Source organism: Melospiza melodia, chromosome 2 (assembly GCF_035770615.1).
Source record: "Melospiza melodia melodia isolate bMelMel2 chromosome 2, bMelMel2.pri, whole genome shotgun sequence".
Taxonomy (NCBI): Eukaryota; Metazoa; Chordata; class Aves; order Passeriformes; family Passerellidae; genus Melospiza; species Melospiza melodia.
Genome location: NC_086195.1, coordinates 25,157,310 through 25,172,076, shown reverse-complemented (window position 1 = coordinate 25,172,076; position 14,767 = coordinate 25,157,310).

Below are 14,767 nucleotides of genomic sequence, written 5' to 3'. Positions count from 1 at the left end.
GTCAGACAGCAAGCAGTTACAGGCTAAGTGATAAGGATGGAGATTGAAACACCAGGAGGACACTGTCTCCAGAGATTAATATTTCAAGGGATTTTTTCATCTGACAAGACCCCAGCAGGAGGCAATTTGATAGGCATCATCAATAAGATATTAGACACCAGAGGTTTATCCTAGATGATTTTCACCTGACAGGATTTCAGCAATTATTCACCAGTTCCAAAAACATGGCAACAAGAAAAAAACCCCTACAATAATATGCTAAAGAAGGGCCCCTTCCAGAGCCCAAAAGCCTGCACAAAATGAACCCCCTAGAAATGACATTTGGAGACCCACGGGGACTTTGGTGTGATAGAGGCCAAGTCCTGGGTTTCCCAACTCTGATCGCCGGTTCAGAGTTGAATTGGCTTGTGGCTTTTTCCAAATTTATACTTTGATTATTTAATAAATTTCCTTATTATTAAATTGGAGTATTCATTTATAACAGCATTTTCCAAAATATGTTTGAATTTATTTTAGAAGGGCTGGCTCACTGTGTTGAGGTCTGGAAAAGCAAAGAAGCCCAAGTTAGTACCAAGATTTTGATACTGTGTGTCCAACCCACCATTCTGTTAGGTAATATGTTATCTCCTTGCCCTTCTAGACAGATATACTTTAGATCACCTTTCTGATTTTTTTATGAAAAAAAAACTTTTCAGTGTGTGTTTGCAGACAGGGCATAATAGCAAGGAAATGATGTTATGGCTTGAATAAGTAAATAATTTGAAATTTGTAGTTTCTTCATCACCACCACGTTGTTTTGCACAATAAAAGAGCAGGAAGAGGGTATTCAAAATCACTCTTGAGGAGGACAGCATGTTTAGGAATATAAATTCTGTGTTGTCATTACAGGCCTTCTACTACACTTTCATTAACTGGCCATTTCTGCCACTGATCTGGTTAACTTTGTCTGGTTTAGTAATTCCAAACTGACTTACTTCAAGACAATTTCAGCAGCTCTGAACAGCAGAGCTTTTCATTCCCAAGCCTATTCTTTCACTATCAGTAAATTGTGGTATAATTTCAGTTTACTCCTTTGGTTTCTAGAATTGCAGTTTCTTCTTGCAATAGCCTGAATGTTCTAGATGCTGAAGGATGCCAGTTTGATATTTTGCCTGTATGCTCCTCTTATCCTAATAAATAGATTAATTAATTCATATCAATACTCAGATCTGACAGATGATATTGTTTATCTATGTTTCTTGTCTCAAGATTGCACCAGTTCCACTTCACTGCTCTGTGGCTGGATGATTTGACTTTAATTAAAAGACAGATTTTTGTCTACCAAAAATTTACAGCTTGCACAGCTCATAGTTGTTTTTCCTTCTTCTAAACCCCTCAAACATTTTACCAGCTTAGAAAGAGAAGGTATATAAATGAAGTGAATACCCAGAAGATGTGAGTGGAAGGATCTAGTGGCTTAGAGAGTCTTTTCTGCATTGCAGAGACCAGCTCAAATCCTGATCATCCTCCCTTTTTGGCCCTTTGTCAAGAAAGGGACACCCTTAAATGAAACTCTTTGTTTCATTTGGTTGGTTATGTGTTTTTTCTTTAATGTACCTATCCAAATTCTAGGCAGTGCCAAGTCAGAAAAAAGTGCAAACTATTTACATGGATTCAAGATGTTGTCAGCACTCACTAACATTTTATCTAAAGTAAAAAATCTATCATCATCATTGCACCTGTGTTTAATCTTGAAAAATATAATTGAAGAAGATGGGGGAAGCATCTTGTTGGGTTTGCAATTTGGCAATGCACATCCATGTAAAATATCAGGAGTGGAATTAAAAGGTTTCAGGAGAGAAAAGTGAAATGTTTCTGATGTGGAAATACTTATTTTATGGCAGAAAATCATTACTGTATGCCCGCCCAAATAAAAGGATTCTAACACAAAGCTTGAAAGCCGGAATGGAGATACAGGCTTACTCTGTTAAACAAGTACACACTCTGTCCAGCCATCTCTTTAGGAAGTGACTTTAGATGGTGTAAATTTTACCCTGGATCTGGGCCTGACTTGGGATTTGTTTTTTGTTGCTGAGGAGCATATTTATTTAAAGGACACTTGGGTTAGGAAAATTGTTGGACAGCTGAAACCTTGTAGAAATGGAAAAAGTATAAATAATTGAAAAACTGCTCAGCCTAATTCAGCAAACTGTGACATTAACTAGTATTCTTTTGCCAGTAAAAGCTATGTCCACATTAGGATATTTTGGAACTATAGCTAGGCCAAATATTGTGCATCTGAGTCTTTGCCACAGCAGAAAGAACAACTTTCATATTTTCTCCTCTAGTTGCAGTGCTGAAGGAAAACAGTGCAAAAGATTATCTAAATATAAAAACCTCAAAAAATCAACTGAAGTAACTGTCAATTGTTCTTTGCATAGAAAATAAACTGTGGTATCACAAATGGATCTGGATGAGCTTTCAAGCACCTCCTGCTTGCCTCAGTCTGATCAAACCTCCAGGCATTTGTCCAAGCATAGCAGGCTTGGTAACTCTGCCTGGAGTTAAAAGGCAAGGAGTAAACAATGACATTTTTGCTCTGGAAAGTGCCTGGTCTCTGCCAAAAGGCTCTTTCCTTCCCCATGTGGAAGTTGTATAGCAATGGAATTACGTTGTCAGGGCTTTAATCTCTGAACTGAGAGATTATTCCAGCAATTGACCCTTCTCAGTTTAGAACTGAAGCTGTGGTTCTGTCAGGAAATATTAGTGGGTGGAGATTTGCAGCTTTCTGCAAACAGCACTGGTGTGAAAAGCTTTCTGCACACTCCACTGTGGTTTGTAGGACATGCCAGCAGCTGCAGTGGTGATCAGGAAAATGATCTGGAATCCTGCTACCTGTAATTAAAGAGAGAACAACCATGTGCAATTAGATACAATTAACATTAATAATTCAAATTAAGTAAGTGAAAGAATTCAAACAATACCCTTATCATCAAATGGTTGTTATATAGATGTGGTTTATGTCTCACCTGGCTACTGAAGACAAAAATGTTGAAAGTTGAGGCAAGCTAAAAGGAGGGAAGCCCTATTGATGCAAGCCTAAAGCTGCAGGGAAGTAATTTTTCCCTGGGAAAGTGGTTATTGGTGTACCTATGTACATGTATAATTATGTATGGATAAATAGTTGTATTTATTTGGGATTTTAAAATGTGCATCATCGTTCTTGCACATAGTATCTTTCCAGACTAATGTTATGTTCTGAATAAGCATGTAAATGGTGCGCATTAAAGCAGAGGACAATTTTTTTTTAGCAGATTTGATTGCTTCATGGTTTAACTTCTGCCTAAACATTTCGACTTTGAGAGAGTACTGGGGACCAAAGAGTTTCCCAACAAATTTTAGTTATTTAGGTTGTTCCTACAGACACATTTATGTGAACACTTTCTCAGGGTCAGTTTGGATATGTAGCTCCTTCCCCCCAAACAAGGTGAATCCAGGACTCTCTAGGATGAGAATTAGGCACTGATTTACAGAACTGCTACTGCCTCTACAATGAGCAGAACAGAAGATGTAGTGTTTTGAATTAAGGATGTACACGGCTCCCGTGCTGTAGATTTTTAATGCAATATTTCTAATATCACGCCCTCCCCGTCACATGTGAAAAACAAAAAGTTTCCCAAAGCAAAATATATGTTCCCTCATACAAGAAGCATGTAAATAGCTAGGAATAATTGTGAATTTGTTAGAAGCTGCTTTGCTTCTGTCATAGGTATTATTTTAAAAATATAAAAGAAGAGGAAGTTCTGGGATTTACAGCTTAACAATCATCATAAAAGACAAGCCAACAAAACCTTCAAGTAGGTGGACAAAAGGAGACAAAAAATGTCTTCTGTGAATCTGCTCTACTCTGATATCAGATAAACTTACTCAATTTAAAATTATTCTATTGAAACACAGGCTTTCCAAATTTGCCATGCATGGTCATTAAAACAAAGTAAATGAACATATTTTCTGTATTGTTTAAAGGCTTTTGTTCCATATCTTGCCATTTTTAAAGAGTCTGTAGTTAGCAAGCCTGAAAATAAACTTTGAAAGAAGCAAATCTCTTGCATGTTTTACTCAAAAGGAGCCCAAGCTTCCAAGACAGAAACACTAGCCTCAGTAGGTGCTTTTATTTAAGGTCTTCATCTCATTTTGCAGTTTTTAGAGTTCTCTGTGTAAATCTTTGCATGGGCTAAGGCCTTGTTGCTCATCAGAATTGCAGTCCCCAAATGCAGTCGGAATGTGAGGCCTTATCAATGACCAGCTCGTTTTTAATATTGTTTTTTAAGGATTGCAGCTTCCTGTAGACTTGACCAAGCCAAAATTTGCTTTAATATGCAGGAAGCTATTTGAATACTATTCAGATGTGAGTTTTTGTGATGTTAACCTTCTCCATTTCACTGTACCTTTTCTCTCTGACTTTTATATCTGAAAGTGAATATTATTTTTAGATTCCATCTGAGTCAGATGCTTGAGTAGGAGTTTTTATTCACTGGCAAGAAGAGCAGTTTCATGTTAGACTAAACAAGATATGGTGACAAAGCAGCCAGATAAGCATTCAGCAATGTCATCAGAACAAAGTGAATTTTCTTTTTTCGTCCTCTGCTTTGCAGTCAAACTTCAGCAGTATTGTTTAATCTGTGTAATGAGGATTGAAAAGTGTATCAGTGGAGTGTCTGCTCCTTTCAGGTTAATCAGCAGGGCCAGACTGTTCAATCACACCAATTTTTTTTTGATTCTTTTAGGGTTCATCAAGAACAATGTTACACAGTGTTCTTCCCTTGCTCTTCATCTGGCTTGGCTTACTTGCACAATGAGGGAGTGTCAGATGCATCTGCTAGGGAAAAAAAATAAATCTATTTGAGCACAATATACAGGAGCTTTTTCCAATTCTCAGCTTTTAGACAGTGAAGTTGTTAGTCCTTCCTGAGTCAAGAAGATAAACAAATGAATTCCCTTGCTTTTGACAACTCTTGCCAATTAAGGATGGTGATTCTAAATACTACAGGCACTATGCACAAGTAAGCCATGGGTTACAGGATTGTGCAAGCAGATAAGTCTGATGTTTAGCCCTAAGTATGTTCAGAAAAAATGGAATTTCTGGAATAATTTTCAGTAAGCTAAAATTTCCTGACTTTTACAGTCGCAATGCCAAATTAATTCAGCCTAAGATGAGAAAAATGAGAGCACATGAGAGCACCTAAAAAAATCCTTGTGGCTTAATCGTCACTGATCAGAACTAAGACAATGGCATTTACTTGTAGGCTGACAAAATAATTCTCTTGTGGTAATTGAGCCCACACTGGAAATTTAGGGAAACATAAATTTTATTTTAAAACAGAATTTGTATAACACAATACTGAGTAAATGCTCACGAGCTTGGGCAGGCATCACTTTGTGACTGTGTAACAATAAGTTTTTGTTGGTGATGCTGCTTATTGAAGCTGTTTTTATTCTGATTGCTATTCTTGTATTCTGTGAGAAGAGGAGAGGATCTTTCTGTAGTTCCAACCTAGGAAAACACTTCCCTTCTCTGTATGTGGCATGTTTAAAACTGGTTAGAATACGGATGTCTCATTTGAAATACATGTATTTAATGTACATGAAAGGAGTAGGAAGCGATCAAGCTGGAAAGGACAATTGTGTGGTTCACAGAAAATATCGGTAAAGATTTTAAATAGAACTTATTTATTGTTTGGCTGCCTGTGGGGAAAGGCTTAAAATGGTAAGAGCCATCTAGTCTGTCTTTTTGGCATTCTGCCCGCCAGAGGAACAGAGAGTGGGAGTGTTGTTATAGGACTGGTGACAGTTTCTAATGCAAAATGTACCAGAAAATCAGTCAGAGAACTCTTAACAGAGCATCAATGCCTTGCCTCAGAGAAATGGCATCATGCTAGCATGGTTAGAAGTGTTTGAACCAGATGGATTCTCCCACTGGCAAATGAGAGAGTCAAGTTGTGATTGTTCAACAGAGATTCTGATAAAAATATCAGAGTGTGAGTGTGGAAAGTCTGCACGTGTCCTGAACCACCTAGGGAGTTATGAGCAAGCAGCATCTTCCTCTTGAACTTGATTGTAAATACACTGATTGTTTTGTTTGCTTGGGGCAGGGTACTGACAAGAAGTTCCTTTTGACTCATCTCTAGTTCTTTAGCCAAAAATATAGTAAGTATTCTTCAGTCTCAAAGTCATATCCACTGTGTCTTCTATTCATAAAATCATGTTTTTAAGATGATGAATGAACTTGTTTGAAAAGCCTCACCATGAGTATTTTCTTAGACTAAGCAGAAAAAGCATGAAAGAACACGTAGCTGAGAGATTTCTTTCTCTGTATGCACAGGCTGTTGCTGTCTGCGAGAGAAGGCAACTGGTTCAGGGAGCAGATTTCAGAGTGTGAATGTGTTATAGCTTCCCTGCATTTTTCAAACCCACTGTATTCAAATATTTCATCAAAATTTACATCAAGATCAGCTGGTGTATACCACCATACAAAAAAATAATTATTTTCTGAGCTCTTTTTGAGTTATTTTCTTGGTTTTTCTGTGCTTTTACATTCCCATCTTGGTTTTTTCAGTGTTCATTAGCATATGTTTTATTTTCCTGCTGTTCCATCTCTGTTTGCCCCTTCAGAGAGCAGAGTGACTGAGGAACAGCAGAATCCTATCATGACTATCATATACTTTAAATAAAATAAGGGGGCAGAGGACTCGTGCTGCTTCAACTAATTTATTATGTTTGCAAACTAATACCAATTAATTCAGCTTTTATGTAATAAAGTCCCTACCTAGTTCATTTAAATAAGTATTCTCTTATTGTAACTGTGTACGTAGGCAACTACACTGTACAAGGATACATTATTTTGTTGCCATGCAGAAATACTTCAGTTATCCTGTATTGTCAATCCTCTTTCACATTTAAATTGCATTTGCTCAGAAGGCTGTGCTAGAATGTTACAATACTCCAACATTTCTTATTGAGAAACATGCATTTCATTTAAAGCCACAGATGAGAGGGGATTTTATAATTACCTTATTTTGTTATGACTGTATGGCCTCAGGGTGATTAACACTGTTAGTCAAAAATCCTATCCAGGCATGTATTTAATGATGTGTAATAAATAAATGATGTGTTCTCACAGAGGGAAGTTTGTAGTTTTTGTAAACATAGGGTAATAGACTACCAAATATGAAAATTGGACAGTTATATTTGAAAATAATAATTTGAAAATCGGTATTTGACACTGGGGTATCTACCACATTATATAAATGATGCTGCATGGTGTAGCTATTTTGGAAGTCTTGTAAAATGCAGTGGGGCAACTTAAACATGAGCCATACACTAATTTTTTTGGTTGATTTTGCTCAAGAAGCACTTTGTGGTTTTTTGGTCCCTCATTTCCTTGCTAATTAGTTTAAACAAGTATTGGGTATGGGGCTTTATTGCCAGCTGAATAAGGTTAGAAAAGCTATAAAAGCTGAGTTGAGTTCATCCCTGGGGACGTACAAGCCTTTTGCGGCCCTCAGTTTTGCTTCTGCTTGTCACAAGTGTGACTCCTAAAGACAAGATTCAGGGATGATGAACATTGGGATGTTTTGCCTGAAGAAGTAACCACAGCACCAAAGTCTCACTAGAAAAGATTGAAGTGGAAAGTGTAAACTGCTTGGAGCTGTAAGTATCAAATTAATTTGTATTTATGAAATCAAAAGTGCTACTTTGCTTTGTCTTTTTTGGTTTTTTTAAATCTGTACAATTTTCTTCAAGAGATGTTACTTTTGTATCTTTACCTGTAATAGTACCACACATTCTTGTGCACTTGATGATTTTCTTGCATTCTGTGATTTAAAGTCTTGTTTGTGGCTTTTAAATTTTTATGTGCCACTGGCAGAGTATTCCTAAGGTTCAGATGAAACCTGTCTCTTATATGGGATCTTTGCACTACAGAAAAATTCTTGCTTTTTGGAATGAATCTCAAACCTTGTTCCCAACATTGTCGGTTCAGCCAGATGCTAAATTTCTGTGTTCTGTTAATTTTGCCATTCTGTCATAGTAAAAGCTGTATGAGGTCTCTCAAATCACATTGCTTTACATCTGTGTCATCATACTCTGGTGGAGGCATTAAAAGGATTTCCTCACACCAGGGTATGGGAACTGCCATAAGTGATCATACCCATGCTTAGCATACCTTATCTTCAGAGAAGAATATAGTTAAAAGCCTCAAACTCGGAAGCATTTTCATAGGAATGCTCTCTCCTAATTCCTTTTTGGCTTGGCACATTTATTGTAAATTAGTATCTTCAGTGTTAATGTTAATGGTTATCTTCAGTGTTAATGTTTATGGTATGGTAAACTCTAACTGAGAATTAAGGGAGTTCTGAAATGGTGTTGGAATTGGAGTTCATATATGGTCAATATTTACTAAGCAGGTCTTTGAAATACATTTTTTTCCCAGCAATTTCATGTTGACAATTACCAGGCCCAAAAGAGACAAAGTACTATATCTCTGCATCCTTTAGAACTTATTTTTGCTAATGATATATTTGCATCATCCGAGATCTTGACACTGGCATTTTGATTTAAGTGTTCCTTGTTTTAGCAACATGCTACTAGCTTCTGACATGAGATTCTGTTAGTCTTATTTCTGGAAGAGCTTAACATGGGTGTCTTTCTGGTTTCAGAACCCTCAGAATTCTTTAGAGTCCTTTAAGTCACAACCTGAGGGACTGAATTTATGGAGATGTTTGCTATTCATTAATTTTTTTCCCTCCTTAGAACAGCTGACAGCCTTTCTCTGCAGTACCAAGGTTCTGGCAGCAGAAGCAGGTATTGAAGTTTAAAATGCCGGAATTATAAAATTGTGGATTGTTGAGCAGTAGCCTGCTTAAGGTTCCACACTATTATTCCTCATGATTTACTACTCATGGCTTTCTCATGCACAGATTTAGAGCTATTGAGCACCAGTTTTGAAATTAGGAAGCCTTTATAAACCTTGGAACCATCTCAGTCAAGGACAAACCCACTTTTCTCATTAACAGTGACTTGCAGTGCAACAGCTGATGTAATGATGGGTGTGTATAAACAAATTGCTCATTTCCTAGCAAATATTCTGATACCACTGCCTTGCCTTCATTGCTATCAGATTTCCTCGGGATGGTTACAGCTTTTACTTTTTCCTTTTCAAAATTCTCCTTGATTCCCATAAGGAGCTTGCATAAGAGTCATGTGTATGTATAATCTCATACAAGTATTTCTGGTATCTGTCTAGCTTAGCCACAACATACACTGGATTTCAGGACTGCTGTGCAGAATATTTATGAACAAAATCAAAGTTATTATGGGCAGTCATGTGGTCTCTAAGGCAACAAGAGACTATTACATCATTTGGTCTTACTGCCTGTGTATAACAAATCGTTTTCCGTAAAAGCAGAAATTGCCTTTAATGAAAGTTTTTTGAGTGGGGAGGTCCTGTCCAGTTATTGTTTGAGTCCCAATTGGTGGTCTTTACTTCTTAATTTTTTTCTTCCTTTGCATTGAAGAGCAGAGCATAGCTGTAAGTTGATCTGAACACCAAGGAGAGATCTGCTGCTTTGACTTTCCTCCATGTGGTACCTGTTCAAGGTGTTTGATCCACAAGTTCTCAGTGCTGCAATGTTTCCCTGACACTGTGGATTTTGTCTGTGTGTGTGTAAGCCCTGCACCGTGGAATCAGCAGGTTCTGGAAATACACAGAGGCCAGCAGACCCATCCACACTGTCCTCTTTGCTCACCTGAACCTGCATGTGGGGACAGCCTGCACATTAGTTTGGGACTGGTCCTGTTCCTGACCACTACTTTCTCCTCAGTATCCCCCTTTGGTAGGAGAAGGGTTATTGATCATCTATAAATCTTGTTCAGCATGCGTAGTAAGTCATGAGGGAGAATAATGTGGAACCTTAAGCAGGTTACTGCTCAACAATCCATAATTTTACCATGCCAGCATTTTAAACTTCAACATCTGCTTCTACAGCCAGAAACTTGGTACTGCAGAGAAAGTCAGCTGTTCTAAGAAAGGGGGAAAAAAATGAATAGCAAACGTCTCAGCAAATTCAGTCCCTCAGGCTTGGACTTACCTGAGGGAAAGGAATCCCAGGAAACAGTGTCAAAAGCCTTACGAAAGTTGAGTTGAGCATCTGCCACTCTTCCCTCATCTAAGGGAAGATTATCACCAAGATAATCACCATTGAAGAAGATTTGTAGGCTTATTAAGCATGATTTCCCCTTCATAAATCCATGTTTACTACTCCCAGTGGCATTAATGTATCTGGAAATTGTTTCCAAGATTAATTCCTCCTCGCCTTTTTGTGAACTGGCTTCCTGTTGCCTAAATCCTCCTTCTCGCCTTTCTTGAAGACTGTGACACTTACTTCTTCTGATCATGGGGAATCTCTCCTGATCACCACAACATTTCAAAGATACTCAAGTGTGGTCTTGCAAATTCATCAGTCAGCTTTCTCAGCATCCATGGATTCCTTCTGTCAGGCTCCATGGACTTACATACACTCAGGTATTTTGCTGAGGTGAAGCTTTCCTTGCATCTAGGCATGATTAGATCATCAGTTCCATTGTGTTTCTGGCAAATATGTAATTCAGCACTACTCCCTCCTCTCTATGTAGAAATACACATATATATAAAATCATGAGACTCCAGCAACCTCTTCTAGACTTTTCTGTTCTATCAAAGATCTTCCTTAAGAGATAACTTGAATTTTATTTTCAGGAGTATTCAATAGTATTCATGTTATTAAAATGTTATTAGAAGTATTTACACAGAAAAGCTCCAGATACAGAAAAATATTACTGTACTTGAGACTATAATGATCATGTTTTGGTCAAATCCTTATTGGCATTCTCTTTAGACTTTTAAAAAAGGTCCCAACAGAATATTGAGACAGCAATAGTTGTCCTGTGTATTTTTGATTAGCCCTTAAAATTCAACTAGAAAGAGAAAAAATCAGCAGAAATCTCACAAATACCTTGGTAGGATGAACATCAGACAAGGTTAACAAGGATCAAGAAATAGGGAACAGGATTGACACCAGAGATCAATACAATCTGTTTTCAGTAATTCAGCTGCTACTTCTAACTCCTTTTTGCCTGTCAAAGGATGCTGCAGACACTACTTAAAACACAGGATGGTCTGGGATTCCTTCTGTGTCCTGTGAAATCCTAATTGACCAACTGGCAAATTATGGCTTAGATAAGTGGATAGTGAGGTAGATTGAAAACTTGCTGAATGCATGTGAATTTTTCAGCATTTGAACTTGAGTGTCCTAAATAATGTGTCTGCCCTATTTTTTTGAGAGACAGGAGTGAAGTGGAGCATGGTCAGAGGAGAAGAGTTCCTTTGCAAAAGCCTTTGCTGTTTCAAGCCAGAATTGTGAGTGTTTTGACAGTTATTCATTGGATGAAGGCAGAGGGAATTAAATGTTATGTTTTAAATCCAGGACATCTTTGTTGCAGTTTGCTAGGATTATTTTGACTTTTGGCAATCCTCAAGGTGAATGTTCAAAATTGTTTTGTTTAATGATTTTAAGTATTACTTAACAGAAATCTGCCTACTATAGTAAAATTCTTCATCACAGTTAAAAGGATGGTATGAAAAATTTCACAATGCAACAGAAGGGCTATTGCCTTTGTATCAATAAAGCAGAGCAAGCATAAAATGAATGCTGTAACACGAGCATGTAAGGGACATGCTGGTGACTAAGAAGAATTTTTTCTTTTTAGAAAAGGATAAAGTAAGATGAATGAAAAATAAAGGCTAACTTAGGCTCACATAACCAGGTGAATACATTTGTAATACTCATTTTGAATATGGAGATCTCAAGGCAGTTGTTTCATGCACATTTTTGTGTACGGATTTTAGTATTCATCCAGCCATGCACTGCTCTGAAGGGGACAATCTTGATCTAAGCCTGGAGTTGTTACTTTTGACTTCATTCTTTTGGTCAGTGCTGGAGAAGATAAAAGCTCTCTCTTTCTCAGTCTCCCCCAACCCCTTCCCTCCATTAACTTGATAATGCATTGAGTAACAGTTGGCAGCTTTGTGAGTTGTTTTGAAAGCTAAAACCCCCATTTTGTACCTTAGAGACTAAATGCTGCTTGTGAAATAAGTGATGCTGTATGCTTTGTCAGTTTATTGGCCGCTTTCTCACATGCTCTTTTGGAAAATCCCTGTAGTCCTCATGCACTTCTTCCCACCATTCCCTTCCCCTACTTGCACACTACAGAAGATACCTCCAGTTTTTCTATTGTCATGTTGCTTGAAAAGCTTTTGTCTTTTAGCATCCAAATGCTGTTCCCAGGGGACCTTCTAGAAATTGTTCACCCTGACTCATGTGAAACTGAGCTAAATCTCTTCCGATCAAAAGAGCTTAAAACTGTTTTTCTGAGAAAATGATGTCTGACACTGTAATTTCCATTTGAAAACAGCTAACATCTGTGGAAAGTGCATAACCAATGCCTGAGGAATTTCTGCGAATTAAGTCCATGTCATGTTTGACTTTTTTCAGTTCTCCTATAGAAGAAAAGCGTGGGTGGGTGGAACAGGGGGAAGAAGCCTCTGACCCAAGACTGAGCTAATTTTGATTTCAGCATACCCTGGAGCATGAAGAGGTCATTTTTCTTTCTGCTGTTTTTCTCCTTTTTTTAGGACTGCTCTACACTTGCAGCACTTGTTCCCTTGTCCCTGGTTCACTGAGGGTGAGCCAACATCTTATACAGATTGAAGAATTGATTCAGTAGATTAACTCCATGTTTGTACTGCTCACACGATACCACTGATGCTGTGGGCTTTTCCCCTTAACTACTTTTACTCATCATTGCCCACAAATTTTTAGGGATGTGGCAGATGACAGAATATTTTGCTGTTAAAGGAAAGGCTTGTTACAAAAGGTATGCCTGTATGCCCATGTGTAGTTAATAAAAAGGTTTATCTCCATCTACTAAATGATTCCAGTAGCCAAGACTGGGTTGTAATTTGGTGCAGTAGCAAAAATGATGTGCATTATGTTATTCTGTAACATTTTTATACCATTCCAGGAGTTCTGTTTGAAGACAGAGCTTTTGATGCCCTTTTATGTTCCAAATTTTCTAAACCAAATCTCTGGGTATTATCAGAGTTGTTATAAATTATACAGGGGAATGCAAGCTATTTAGCTGTTGTGATACTATCCAAAGGCCAAACACATCCCACTAGTAATTTGAAGTTTTGAGTACTTTCCTGAGTTGGCTAGGGAAGTTTTCATCCACAGGGAAGCATGCACACTGCTTTAATTGAAAAGTGATTTCATCATGTAATGAGAGTGGAATCCATTCTGTTTGGACAAACTATGACTTCTTTGAACACCAATTATTTTGCACATCTGTCTCTTCATTTTCTCATCAAATTAAACTAAGAAATGGTGGTACTGTAATTCTTTTCTGCCTTTACAGTCTGAAGAGTTTACTTACCAAGTGGTATTCTTTTCTTTGTACGTTTTGATGGTTTATCTTATGCCACACTCAAACTAGGAAATCTCTGTTTGACAATTCTTTTTTAAAGCTCATCTGTGCAAAAGCATGTTCAGCATCTGCTTATAAAAATAAAAATGGCATATGCAAGATCAGAATATATTTCCAATTTCATAGGTATGTGAAAGGAGATTTAGATCCATTTTGATCTATACTGATTCTGATCTGGAATGCACAGATTTGTGGCTAAGATTCAGAGATTCAGTTTCTCACTGTATGTCAGTAAGAAGCTTTTAACTAAAATAAAAAGGGAGATTTTTTTTTCCCCCCTGTGCACTGGAGAGGTTATAGCAAGATATTTGCAATGTGAAAAGGAAGGAAAAGATTGAATGAATCAAATCCACAAATTATCTTCATATTCTCTCTTAATTGCAAGATTAAAATTGAAAATCTATTCAATGGTGAGCAGGCATGTGTTAATGTTTCTCCATATGTATTTAACTAGTATTTCTCATCATTGAATCCTTCACTTTTTCATTGGTGTAGCAGTAACAGAGCTTATTTAAAAACTTCTAGTTTTTCTATTAATTGATGCAAATTTGAACTTATTTGGAACAAATGTAATTTGCTATCCATTAAGTGTCCCAAAATTCTTATTTTTTTGTTATGCCAGGGCATAGTCATGTACGTGGTTATGTGGCTTCTTGTGCCTTGCCAGTGAGGGTTTTATACTGTCATGTAATAGTCACCCAGAAGATTTGGTTTTGTGGTGTTTCATGCGTTTGCCATAATTTGAGAGCAGGTCAGGGTCCTCTGCAAACATCTCTGTGGTGAGCTGGTAGTGACTGCAGGCAGGTGCCAGGGCTGTAAAATGAACACAATGCTCAGAGTTCTCTGCAGTGACACCAAAGATGAACAGCTTCAGAGAGGAAGTCTCCTTGTTTGGAGAATATCCTTGCATTTGATGCCTGATGCAAACTGGCAGAATACAGTTACTGACCTAGTAAAGTATTTGTGCAGTGATTAAACAGGAATTCATAGTTAAGGGTCATCTGGCACTCTGTGCTCCATTCAGGAATCCTTCAGAATTGTCCTACTCTGTACTGTCAACCTTTCTCTGAAAATAGAGAAACAATAAATTTGTGGGAAAAGGTTTTGAAATGAGCTCTAAGTTTGCGTGCATGTTTCTGTTTGTTCACTCATGTTTGCTGTAACATAAACACAGATGCTGGTATTATTTGATAAATATTAGTATCAA